The sequence below is a fragment of the Phoca vitulina genome, unplaced genomic scaffold (genome assembly GCF_004348235.1).
Source record: "Phoca vitulina isolate PV1807 unplaced genomic scaffold, GSC_HSeal_1.0 scaffold2, whole genome shotgun sequence".
In the NCBI taxonomy this organism is placed as follows: domain Eukaryota; kingdom Metazoa; phylum Chordata; class Mammalia; order Carnivora; family Phocidae; genus Phoca; species Phoca vitulina.
Window position 1 is genome coordinate 55,604 of NW_022589705.1, and position 13,677 is coordinate 69,280.

The following is a 13,677-nucleotide window of genomic DNA, read 5'->3' on the forward strand; positions in this document are numbered from 1 at the left end:
AATTAAAGAGTAGAAAGATTTTACGCACAAACAAAAACTAGAATTGAATGGGACAAAGTGTAATTAATTCCACCAGAGCGAGTGAAGAAACTCCGGAAACACTGCTGCACATGGGTAGGAAAGCCGGCAGTAGAATTCATAGCTCCTCTCCAGCCTGTTTGAGATTCTCTTTTGCTTGGAGCTTTAAGATCCATAGGAGCTCCTAACCCCTTTCTGACATCAGATTTTCCCAAATAAAGCCAGATGGCATCAATCTCAACTCTTCCTACTGCCCACAGAAATTTCTGTCTACGTGGACTTTCCTGCCTTCATCATCCCTTTAGCCTAGTGGTTCTCAACTTTAGCCACACATGAAATCGCACAGGGAGTATTAATAACAACAAAAAATCCTGGTGGTTGGGTTCCACCCCCAGAAATTCTGATTTAATTGGTCTGGGGTATAATCTGAGCATCAGAATTTTTTAAACCTCCTCAGATAACATGCAACCCAAGTTAAGAGCTGCTGCTTCAGGCACTGAATAGTACACTTTTCCATTAAGCACTGTATTACATTTATCTTGCATTAGACTGTTATTTTTCATTTGTGTATATTTGTCTCCATGGCAAGGCTGTAATCTCCTAGAAGGCCTTAATTCTATCAAGTATTTCTAGCAAGTTTTAGGTGCTCGATCAACGCTTGAATTCTCAACTAGCCGAGAAAATGCCTCAGATTGGCACCAGGATGCAGGTTAATTTTGGCTAATTAATACAGTCCAAATCTAAGATGGAACAAAGGAAGGAGATAAAATCTAATATTTGGTGAGAATGACAGACATTATTCGTGATATAGCAGCAACTAAAGTCTAGGCCTAAATAACTGAGGAATCTTTGCCTGATTAGCAATAAATGTCCAGGAACAAAAAAACCCACAAGGCATCAGTCATCAACCCTAATTACTATTTGTCTCTCATGATAAATTCTTCGACCAGTTTGATTTGTTTTAACCACAACATCTAAGTATGCCAAGAGCTCTTCGGAAGACAGAGGAACCTATGTATGCTTGGATTCCAGGAATCACTCAAAAACACCCAAAGTCCTTCTGAGGAACAGTCTAGGTGGACATCACCACTGTATAACTAAAAATCCAGAAAGTAGACCCAAAGGGGTAGTAATTCACAGACTGAAAACTCATCTTGTAGTATCTCATGGGCTCTGATAACTTGCAATAATCTGTATCCAAGAGGCCTAAAATGCCTCCTCTATACATGGAGGAGATATTCTGCTGTGTAATTTAACAGTATAAATGTCCCCAGTGCCCACTCAGTTTCCAAGTTCTGCTCAAATGATGGGACAGGAGAAGAGCAGTAATTATAAAGACTTGGCACCAAAAGAGATACTTAGAAACATATAATCTGTTGGTTTTTCAATCTATTTAAGCAATAGAACTCTTTTTTCTTAATGAAAACATGCCCCAAATCCCAAAATGTGAAACAGCTCAAAGCAGAGCTGCTCTGTTTGGACTGGGGTGTCGGAAATCCCTACAGCTCTGGGAGCATGGCTTTGAAATCCAAATTCTACAGGTAAAGGGGCTGAGGGTTAAGTTTGAGTGGCCCTGTCCTTGGGAGGCACCAGAGAGAAGCCAAATATGTCAAGTAAAAGGAATCAACCGTCTCTCTTATATGAGAGTGCTGGGAAGGTCATGTCCTTGACCTACACACACACACACACACACATACCCCAAACCTGTTTCTAAAGCAAGGATGGCCCATAACACAAAAACACTTCTACTGAGCCAGTTTAGGTCATGGTAGTGTGAAACCACTTGGGATTGAGAATATCTAGGTTTCCTCAACCAGAGGTTGGGGTGGGGGTGGGGCTTTGGAAATATGCAGGAGTACTTTAAAAATTTACATTTACTGGGGATGCAAATGGCACTTAGCAGGAGAGGGGAGACAAGAAAACAAAGAATTGTCCCTCCCATAATGTCAATAGAGCCCCCACTGAGAAACACTGAAGGCAAGGAAGCCTAAAAGATTTGGACTACTTTACACTCAAGATCCCCATGACACTTTTTCACAGAGCATAATACACTCCTAAAATTTGTATGGGGAACCCCAAAGACCCCAAGGAGCCAAAGCAGTCTTGAAAAAGAAAAGCAAAACTGGAGGCATCACAATTCCGGACTTCAAGCTACATTACAAAGCTGTAGTCATCAAGACAGCATAATACTGGCACAAAAACAGACCCATAGATCAATGGAGCAGAATAGAAAACCCAGAAATGGACCCACAACTCTATGGTCAACTAATCTTTGACAAAGCAGGAAGAAAATATCCAATGGAAAAAAGACAGTCTTTTCAACAAATGGTGTTGGGAAAACTGGACAGCCACGTGCAGAAGAATGAAACTGGGCCACTTTCTTACACCCTCCACAAAAATAAATTCAAAATGGATGAAACACCTAAATGTGAAACAGAAACCATCAAAATCCTAGAGGAGAACACAGGCAGTAACCTCTTTGACCTTGGCTGCAGCAACTTCTTGCTAGACACGTCTCCGGAGGCAAGGGAAACGAAAGCAAAAATGAACTATTGGGACTTTATCAAGATAAAAAGCTTCTGCATAGTGAAGGAAACAATCAACAAAACTAAAAGGCAGCCTATGGACTGGGAGAATATATTTGCAAAAGACATATCTGATAAAGGGTTAGTATCTAAAATCTATAAAGAACTTATCAAACTCATCACCCAAAAAACAAATAATCCAGTTAAGGAATGGACAGAAGACATGAATAGACATTTTCCCAAAGAAGACATCCAGATGGTCAACAGACACATGAAAAGATGCTCAACATCACTCATCATCAGGGAAAGAGAAATCAAAATCACGATGAGATACCACCTCACACGGTGAGAATGGCTAAAATTAATAACACAGAAAACAATAGATGTTGGCGAGGATGCAGAGAAAGGGGACCCCTCTTGCACGGTTGGTGCAAATGCAAACTGGTACAGCCACTTTGGAAAACAGTATGGAGGTTCCTCAAAAAGTTAAAAATAGAACTACCCTATGACCGAGCAATTGCACTACTAGACAGTTACCCAAAGGATACAAAAATACTGATTCAAAGGGGCACATGCACCCTGATGCTTATAGCAGCATTATCGACAATAGCCAAATTATAGAAAGAGCCCAAATGTCCACTACTGACTGATGAATGGATAAAGAAGATGTGGTGTTGTGTGTGTGTGTGTGTGTGTGTAATGGAGTATTACTCAGTCATCAAAAAGAATTAAATCTTGCCATCTGCAATGACTGATTGGAGTTAGAGTGTATTATGCTAAGTGAAATAATCAGAGAAAGACAAATACCATACAATTTCACTCATGTGGAATTTAAGAAACAAAACAGATGAACATAAGGGAAGGGGCAAAAAAAGAGAGGGGCAAACCATAAGAGACTCTTAACTTTAGAGAAAAAACTGAAGGTTGCTGGAGGGGAGGTAGGCAGGGGATGGGCTAAAAAAGAAAAAGATCCCCATGACACACCTTATTATGTTCCACCACACCTGAACCCTAATCTCTCTCCCTCATTACTTTCACTGCCTCTGTTCTACCCGTACCAGTTACTCACATTCAGCTTCTCAATCAGGAGAATAATCCTTTTTTTCAGATGTTAGAAGATCTGTAGCTCCCCAGAGGCCAGGAGCCACTGGGGGCTGGCTCCACAAACATAATCAAGGCCACTGTAAAAAATAATGTCTTTTTAATAGTGTGCCTAATTCTTCACCTGAAGGTAAGGAAACATAAAGCATAAAAACATTTAATGGCGGGGCGCCTGGGTGGCTCAGTCGTTAAGCGTCTGCCTTCGGCTCAGGTCATGATCCCAGGGTCCTGGGATTGAGCCCCACATCGGGCTCCCTGCTCGGCGGGAAGCCTGCTTTTCTCTCTCCCACTCCCCCTGCTTGTGTTCTCTCTCTGGCTGTCTCTCCCGGTCAAATAGATAAATAAAATCTTAAAAAAAAAAAAAAAAACATTTAATGGCAACATGACAGAATTGAGTTCTTATCCAAATAGTTAATAGAAAGTTTTCCCCTCTACAAGACCTCAAGATAGAAATTAATATAAACCAAATAAACAGAACTAAATCTGTAAGGGCATATACTGTAATGGATAGTCTTTAGCAACCCAAATATTTTTCAGAACTACTTGATGGCCAGAATAGAATTGCTTCAAAGCCATCATGAAACACTCTTGGAGCAGGAAGAGCAGAATCTACCTATGGTTCTATTACTGCTTTGAGCTGGGTATTGAGAGCCTTACTCAAGTGTCGACCTTGCTCTCACCACTATCTGTAGTAAAGAGATACCTCCTTGGTGGTCTGGTGGCCAGGATTCAGGGCTTTCTCAGTGAAGAGGAGTCATGTCTATTCCAGCCCTCTAGCAGGAGGTATATATACCCTCAAGAAATTGTAGTTAAAATGTCAAGTCACATATTTGAGCATTTTTCTGAGGACAGGGCTAATATCTCTCATTAGATTTTCAAAAGGAGTTTGTGATCCTCCAAAGTAAGAACGACGATTTATAAACTCTCAATCCCAAATAATCTCACACTGCCAACACCCTAATAAGTTCGACCAAAAGAAACCCATCTTTTACTGCATCAGCAGTCTGTGATTATAGAAGCATTTTATTTTTGGAACTCTCTTCTTAATGCAGGGAAATGCAAGCACTGCTTTTTCTTCACCTTTCCAGGAAATGATAAAAACCCCAAATGTGTAGGTGAAGGTGGTACAAAGTAAAGAGTATGTCTTTATGTAATAGTTACAAATGAGTAAAATGGTAAAATTCCAAGCTATGAAAAATGAATGCCTTTTTATTTAACTTAAATTTAAATTCACACTTTCAAAAATATTTGATTTGTTTTTATTTTAACTTTAATTTATCCACAAGAGGTTTAAAGAGACATGCAAAAAGGTAAGCAACACCTCACATGTAACCAAAACAAATATAACAAACAACAACTAACATCAAGATAGAAGATTCAAAAGCTATGGAAAAGACAAAATATATAACAAAAACCCAAGCTTATATAAATATTATAACTGAGCATTATATTTTCCTCTGAACTTCAAAACAGGTAAAAAGAGAAAATGAGTTATATAGAATTTTTACTACCTCTTAAAAGGAAATATATCAAGCTGCCAAAAAGGGCAAACTTTTCCTAAATGGGTGAACTTCTCAAGTAGGCCCTTTTACCACAACAACTGAATACCTAATGACCATTGCTGAGTTTATCTGAAATGAATTTTGAAAAAGTATCTTGTTTCCTTGTTTCTTTCATTTGACACGAAATAAAAGAGGCTGTCCAGTGATTATCTTCTACGTTTTCAGCATACTGGTAGAAGTTAGGGGTTTAGTAATGTAGTTTAAATGTGTTGAAATATATTAGAATTTTGTTTAACTCCTTAGGTATATAAAAGCTGGATGTCAGCCATCTCTCTTCTTACCCTCAGTGATGGGCTCATTCTCTTCGCCAGCACTCTAATTTGAAGATCTAGGGACTGTTTTCTCTGGTCTACTATCTCTCGCATCCTGTCTAAACCTGTATCTTTTGTTTTTTCCTTTTCTCCATCTAAATTCAGTCACCTGGGAGCCTACAGAAGGTGCTATAATGCAAAGAGTATTGACCTCTGGGGCAGATAAATCCGGACTTGAATTAGGCAACCTTGGACAAGATGGTCTCTCTGAGCACCTCAGCTTCTATAAAATGGGGATAAAATTTGCCTTTCAGGGTTGTTGAAAGGATTAGAAATGCTATCATCAGATCACTCAGCAGAGCATGTAGCACCAACAGATGTTCCAACGATAATTAAACTATTTCTACAATGATGAGTACCCTTGTCCAGGTGGATCCGTTTTAATGTGTCTCATGACAATTCTCTGTACCCATTTCTAAGTCTTCTCCTTTATTTTAAAACCCGCATAACATCCTCTTGCTGTGCTTCTCCTGTCATTTAACCTCATCTATGCTTTCAAAGGCTGCTCACCTCTTGGCCACAGGTGGAATTTTTCATCCTATTACAAGTACTTTGCAAATTAGTAGCTGTTATCCAGCTGGTTCCACTATCTTTCCTGGTGCAACTTCTTCACAGCCTCATAACGCTGGAGGATCACGCAGTAATTTAAAAGTATTAAATAAGTGACCCCAAAGGGGTAAAGGAGATGGGTCTGTAAATGGGATGGGAAAGATCGAAACAACCTGAATGATGCTCTGAATCATCCTGAGTGGTGCAACAAAGAATTAGTGACCATCTTCTAGAAGAGTAGGGAAACTTTTCCTATCAAGGGCCATGGAATTACAGAGAACAGAGTAGCTTAAGGCCTTATAAGGAAAAGAATCATGAAAGAAAGGATCTCATTTACTTTAAAAATCAGGCATTGTCAAAACTAGTAAAGATCAGTCCCAGGAACAACATCTGAGCATCAGCAAGTCCTGTGGCTTTACCTTCAAAATATATCCCAAGACTGACCTCATTGTTTCATGGCCACAGTCAGAGTCCTGAGTGGGGGCTCTGCTTCCAAACCTTCCCTTCTCCAAAGTCATGTCTATAGAGCAATGAGAATTACCTGGTTTTAAAATTTAGATTGTGATATTATTATAGTGTTTTAATTTACACTTTTTATTTTCTTTTTTTCTCCTTTCTAGTCTTCTTCTGGATTAATCAAGCTTTTATCTTGTTTTATTATCTTAATCCCTTTTTTCCTCTTTTTGTTCAGAAATAATACACTCTATTTTTTTCTATTATTTTGGTGCCTACCCTTACAATGCAGACTTAAATATTAATTAAAGCATAAAGTGAATCAATTTTGACACATTCCTGCCAAACAATATGAAAACCTCAAACAACTTTAATTATAAGTCCCATCCTGTTTTATGTGTTATTATTGTGTTTTCTGCCAGAGGCAGTCATTTTTAAAAATACAGTATTCGTTTGTTTAGATTCAATCACATATGTATTTCTTTGTTTACCATTCCCTCTCCCATCTTAATCCATCCTTCTTTGTTCAAAATCATTCTTGCTAGTAAATCTTTTTAACAGTTATTTTGATGTGTATTTATTGGTGGTCTTGTTTTGTTTGAAATGTTTTTCTTATTTTTTTTTAAAGATTTTATTTATTTATTTGAAAGAGAGAATGAGAGAGAGAGAGCATGAGAGGGGGAAGGGTCAGAGGGAGAAGCAGACTCCCTGCCGAGCAGGGAGCCCTTTCTTATTTTTAATTCTGGAATAATACTTAAGCTGAGTATAGAAGTCAAGGTTGCTAATTATTCTCTCAGTTTATCAGGCCCACACCACAACTGAGTTTGGAATAAAATATAGACAAGACCGCTCTGCAACCACAAAAATGAGCAAACATCCCCTTTCCTGACTAACATGAGTTATTGCTGCTTTTCTGTTGTCTTTTTTTTTTTTTAAGGATTTTATTTATTTATTTGAGAGATCATGAGTAGGGGGAAAGGTAGAGGGAGAAGCAGACTCCCCACTGAGCAGGGAGCCCAATGCGGGACTCCATCCCAGGACCCTGGGATCATGACCTGAGCCAAAGTCAGACGATTAACCCACTGAGCCACCCAGGTGCCCTGCTTTTTTGTTGTTTTAACCAATTTCAGTTCCAATCCCTATTCAGTCCTTTGCCTCCCAATTAGATACGCAATCATTGAAATGTCTCTGCTGCTTGACAATATTCAATCCAAAATTGGCCCTCACTATGCTAAACTCTAGTTCAGAAGTATCCAAAACAGGCCCAAATTCTAGAAGAGACTCCTCACGTAATTCCACTGTGGCATTCTGTCCTTGCTGCGGCAAGCCAAATAAACCCAACTTTTTTTTAAGTGTTAAGTATTCTTTATTTAACATTATACATAACCACACTAAAATGCCTTTCATTAAGCAAAAGGCAACATTTTAGACGCAGGGAATTTTAATTAAATTGGCATAGTTAAGACCAAAAAGGTAAAGTGGACACTGCGAACTTATCTTCAACCCTTGCCTTTAACAGGCTAATGAACACAACTTGAAACACAGCTGAGTCTTGCTGTTCTGAGACAGTGAAGGGATTTCCTCAGTATTTAAATATATCAATATAACCAGTTATATAAATCTAAATACAAAACCAATCTCCTCTAAGTTTAGAGATGGCAGTTACCATCTCCGTGAAAAGCTGAACATTACTAGTCAATTCCAATCATATTTTTAGGACGGGAAAACAGTGGCAGCACTTGCTGAACCAGACTTACTATCAAAGTTCAAAAAGCTGATCATATTCATTTAACCACAAGCCAATCTTATTTAAATCAGGACTGTCCAAAAAAAATATTCTATCAGCCATTCATGATCCGAATTCTGGTATATGAGATCAATTTAAATGTGGTACACATAAAAAAAAAGTCATGAGACATTTTTGTTTTGTAATAAATAAGGCAATGGCCAACTATTACTCCTTAGTCGCTTTTTTGAGATAAGCTATCAAGTCTGCTCTTTCCCCTGTCTTCTTAATGCCAGTGGAGACCATTTTTGCTCCAGGGATGTACTTCTTGGAATTCTCCAAATACTCATCAGTATCTACTCTCCCCAGGTGATGCCTTTGTTCTTGTTGGCATCTGTGTAAGAAAATCCAGGGGCCTGACCTGTCTTTCGCCCAAATAAACCCATGGAGATTTTGCCCCAGTCTTGCGCTTGCCTCCCTTCTCCACAATATGGCCCTAGGAACACTTCTGAACAAAAATCTTCTTGCTCTTCTCAACATCACCCATTTTTAAATCATTCTTTTGTCGCGTGCGAAACAAAGGTACCAGCTCGCAAGCCGGACTTCCCACTCTCTCTAAAGCCAACTTTTTTGACTACAGCTTTGTTCCGGGTGGTGTTTGGCCAATAGGCTTTGACAAGGATGATGGTCAAATACACACACAAACACACACACACACACACACACACACACACTCAAAGGGCTCATAGATAATTTCCTTTTTTTTAATTGTGTTATGTTAATCACCATACATTACATCATTAGTTTTTGATATAGTGTTCCATGGTTCATTGTTTGTGTATAACACCCAGTGCTCCATGCAGAACATGCCCTCTTTAATACCCATCACCAGCCTACACCCCGCTCCCCTCTAGAACCCTTAGTTTGTTTTTCAGGGTCCATAGTCTCTCATGGTTCGTCTCCCCATCCGATTTCCCCCCCTTCATTTTTCCCTTCCTATCTTCTTCTTTTTTTTTTTTTAACATATAATGTATTATTTGTTTCAGAGGTACAGGTCTGTGATTCAACAGTCTTACACAATTCACAGTGCTCACCATAGCACATACCCTCTGCAATATCTATCACCCAGCCACCCCATCCCTCCCACCCCCCACCACTACAGCAACCCTCAGTTTGTTTCCTGAGATTAAGAATTCCTCATATCAGTGAGGTCATATGATACACATCTTTCTCTGATTGACTTATTTCGCTCAGCATAATACCCTCCAGTTCCATCCACATCGTTGCAAATGGCAAGATTTCATTCCTTTTGATGGCTGCATAATATTCCATTGTATATATATACCACATCTTCTTAATCCATTCATCTGTCGATGGATATCTTGGCTCTTTCCACAGTTTGGCTATTGTGGACATTGCTGCTATAAACATCAGGGTGCACGTACCCCTTCGGATCCCTACATTTGTATCTTTGGGGTAAATACCCAGTAGTGCAATTGCTGGGTCGTATGGTAGTTCTATTTTCAACTTTTTGAGGAACCTCCATACTGTTTTCCAGAGTGGCTGCACCAGCTTGCATTCCCACCAACAGTGTAGGAGGGTTCCCCTTTCTCCACATCCCCGCCAACATCTCTTGTTTCCTGACTTGTTACTTTTAGCCATTCTGATTGGTGTGAGGTGGTATCTCATTGAGGTTGTTTTTTTTTTTTTTAAGATTTTATTTATTTATTTGAGAGAGAGAATGAGAGAGAGCACATGAGAGGGGGGAGGGTCAGAGGGAGAAGCAGACTCCCCGCAGAGCGGGGAGCCCGACGCGGGACTCGATCCAGGGACTCCAGGATCATGACCTGAGCCAAAGGCAGTCGCCCAACCAACTGAGCCACCCAGGCGCCCTCATTGAGGTTTTGATTTGGATGTCCCTGATGCCGAGCTATGTTGAGCACTTTTTCATGTGTCTGTTGGCCATTTGGATATCTTCTTTGGAAAAATGTCTATTCATGTCTTCTGCCCATTTCTTGATTGGATCGTTTGTTCTTTGGGTGTTGAGTTTAATAAGTTCTTTATAGATTTTGGATACTAGCCCTTTATCTGATATGTCATTTGCAAGTATCTACTCCCGTTCTGTCGGTTGTCTTTTGGTTTTGTTGACTGTTTCTTTTGCTGCGCCAAAGCTTTTTATCTTGATGAAGTCCCAATAGTTCATTTTTGCCCTTGCTTCTCTTGCCTTTGGCGATGTTTCTAGGAAGAAGTTGCTGCGGCTGAGGTCGAAGAGGTTGCTGCCTGTGTTCGCCTTTAGGATTGTGATGGACTCCTGTCTCACATTGAGGTCTTTCAACCATTTTGAGTCTATTTTTGTGTGTGGTGTAAGGAAATGGTCCAGTTTCATTCTTCTGCATGTGGCTGTCCAATTTTCCCAACACCATTTGTTGAAGAGACTGTCTTTTTTCCATTGGACATTCTTTCCTGCTTTGTCGAAGATGAGTTGACCATAGAGTTGAGGGTCCATTTCTGGGCTCTCTATTCTGTTCCATTGATCTATGTGTCTGTTTTTGTGCCAGTACCATACTGTCTTGATGATGACAGCTTTGTAATAGAGCTTGAAGTCTGGAATTGTGATGCCACCAGCTTTGCTTTTCTTTTTCAACATTCCTCTGGCTATTCGGGGTCTTTTCTGGTTCCATACAAATTTTAGGATTATTTCCTCCATTTCTTTGAAAAAAGTGGATGGTATTTTGACGGGGATTGCATTGAATGTGTAGATTGCTCTAGGTAGCGTTGACATCTTCACAATATTTGTTCTTCCAATCCATGAGCATGGAACGTTTTTCCATTTCTTTGTGTCTTCCTCAATTTCTTTCATGAGTATTGTATAGTTTTCTGAGTACAGATTCTTTGCCTCTTTGATTAGATTTATTCCTAGGTATCTTATGGTTTTGGGTGCAATTGTAAATGGGATCAACTCGTTAATTTCTCTTTCTTCTGTCTTGTTGTTGGTGTATAGGAATGCCACTGATTTCTGTGCGTTGATTTTATATCCTGCCACTTTACTGAATTCCTGTATAAGTTCTAGCAGTTTTGGGGTGGAGTCTTTTGAGTTTTCCACATAAAATATCATATCAGGGCTCATAGATAATTTCTGACTTTAAATTTTTGTTATGGAAAATTTCAAACATTTACAAAAATAGGCTAGGGTAATGAATACCTGAGTATCTATCACCCAGTCTGAACAATTATCAATTCATGTTTCAATCTTCTTTTATCACTTCTTCCTGACCTATAAACATTGCAGCTATCACATCATTTCATCTGCAGATATTTCAAGATGCATCTGTAAAAGATGAGTGCTTGCTTTTTAAAAAGTACCACTTATCACACTGACAACTTTATAAATCACTAAGTATCCATGAACTGTTCGTTAGCATTCAAATTTCCCCAACTGTCTCATAATTTTTGTTTGTTTTCTTGAATTAGAATCCAATAAAATCCATACTCAGCTACTGTTTGATGTCTCTATTAATGTATAAGTTCCCTCTCCATTTTCTTCTTTTTCTTCTTCTTCAGTTTGTTGAAAAGCCCAGGTCATTTTGTCCTAGAGAGTATTCCCACAATCTGGATTTGCGCCTCTGAGGTATCATTTGATGTCTCCTGTATTTCCTGTAAATTAGTAGTTAGCTCTACACTAGATCAGATTCAGACTGAAAGGGCTTTTTTGCATGCCTGCTTCAATAGGTGGAATTTGGAATCCACCTGTGATCAGGAGTCTCTCCTGTCATGATGGATAACAGCCATTGTTGATCACTGCCTAGACACATGAATTCATTAGGAGTTATAAATACTCACTTTCTAATTATGCCATTTCTTCTTCATTTGTCTGCTGGAAAACTTCTATAAAGAGAAATTTCCTCCTCATCTTAAATTCCCACAGGAAAAATAGGATAAATGCTTGATTCTTTCCAATTACTAGCAGTTTTCAAAATAATGAGTTGATCCCCTAGCATTCTCCAATAATGAGTTTGTTTTTAAGTATTGTTGGAAACTCATAGATTTAAACATATTTGATACAAATATGATAGTTGAACATATCAAATATGCAAATAGTATCCATTTTGACACTTAAATTGTCTCATCTTTGGCCAGTGTAAACTATTCTAGTTGCTTCTGAGTCCTTTTGATACAATCCTACTAGTTTTTGAAGGCTTCCTTGCTTATCTTGCACAATTCCTGACCCATACCTGAACTCAGCTATTTCTCTAAGGAGCTCCTTTCAGTGGGAAATGGTGCTTAGAAAGCCCAGTTTGCATGTAGTAGTGTCATTGCTACTGGGTTATTGCTTCTAGGCCTTTTCAGAATAAAGCCAGGAAATGTTTTGGTATAAAATATGCCTCAAGCTCACAGTTATATTTCCAATTTAAATCAGAATTACAGAGTTTTTATTTAACTTCATCGATGATAAATCTGTATCTCTTTATTTTACATCAAAGATCCTGGTTCACAAAGACACTAGCATTAATACATGTTTGTTTTACTCCACAACACACCCACTCTAGGTGCACAATGGCAATACCAACACTACCACCAACAGTATGACTCCTGGAAAATATTTTTGCATTTCTTTTTATCCTTAGAGTGTATTCCACTTGGGATGTCATAGTCAAATTACTGCATTTTAAAGTCACTTGCATAGTTTGGTTGGCATTTATATCCTTGTGCTGTGGACTCATGTGGTTGAGAGAAATCTAAATTTTTCAAAGATATATGCATAATAAAGAGAAGAGTACTGTGTTGACCTCTAGATTCTGAATTAAATGCAAAGCCAATTAATCAAATGCCTTAGTGACACTGTTTGGAGTCAGCTTTTGTGTTCGCTTCGCTTGGCAAGTATAAGAGATGATGGTCCCAGATGCCTATGGCTGCAAAAATATGACATGGCTAAATTCCTTGGTTACGATATCTTAAAAGGTCACAAGGTTATGTTACTTCACAGAAGTATCATTCTGAATCTCTTTTTTCCTCAGTTTATCTCTCCAAGTTCCCCTCCCCTGTGGATTAGTAACCTTCAAAAAACTCTATCTCTATTCCTTCTGCACCTCTTTGCTTCTGCTAGCTTCCTTCTCTAACAACTCAGAAGCTTATATTTTGTGTGTGAGTTGGTGAGAGGGAGGGAAGAGGAACTGCTGTATAAACTAAGGGAATGAAATGGAGGAGGTAGGGGGATAGACAGCTGCAAGGATCTGAGCTGCTAGACTGAAACAAACCCTCGTCCTAAGCAACTCAGAGCTCAGATTTCTTCTCTGGACAGCTGGCTTTTTTAGTCCTTCTGAAATAGTCTGCAAAGATGGGGGAGGGGACTGTGAACTACCTCTCCTATGGACCTTATTTGAAGTCAGCTACCTCCTAGATGTGTTCAGTAGAAACTAAATGCAATATTCAAT

At 39.0% G+C, this 13,677-nt stretch overlaps 1 pseudogene; it reads right to left on the reverse strand.

Moving 5' to 3' along the window:
- Window positions 1-8,473: 8,473 nt before the first annotated feature.
- On the reverse strand, window positions 8,474-8,792 carry LOC116639224 (annotated as a pseudogene).
- Window positions 8,793-13,677: the final 4,885 nt, after the last annotated feature.